The sequence below is a fragment of the Penaeus monodon genome, chromosome 23 (assembly GCF_015228065.2).
Source record: "Penaeus monodon isolate SGIC_2016 chromosome 23, NSTDA_Pmon_1, whole genome shotgun sequence".
Taxonomy (NCBI): Eukaryota; Metazoa; Arthropoda; class Malacostraca; order Decapoda; family Penaeidae; genus Penaeus; species Penaeus monodon.
The window spans coordinates 39,376,867-39,377,225 of record NC_051408.1 but is presented as its reverse complement, the minus strand read 5'-3'; positions in this window follow the sequence as shown (position 1 = coordinate 39,377,225).

The following is a 359-nucleotide window of genomic DNA, read 5'->3' as shown; positions in this document are numbered from 1 at the left end:
AAAATGCAGATCTTTGAGCTTTGCATTGCTTCGCCCCCCCCCCCCCCTCCTTTTCCTGAACTCCAGACTATCGTCACCATGATGAGGCTGTGTATAGAAAGAAGATGGAGGAGAGGGGAGCCTAATCTATGTTAAGCTTTATTGTGATCTTTATTCTTCAAGTATGCATTGAACACGATAAAATTATGTATATGCAAGGCCGAAATTAGACGTTCTCCCTTTTTTTCTGCTTCTTATGTATGACTTCCGAAGTAACTGTACCCGAAGGATATGTATTATTTAGTCAATTCAACTATAGTTTCAAACCCTACATTTCCTGTTCAGAAGAAAAAAAAAAAGTTTGTTAATGTCATATATGC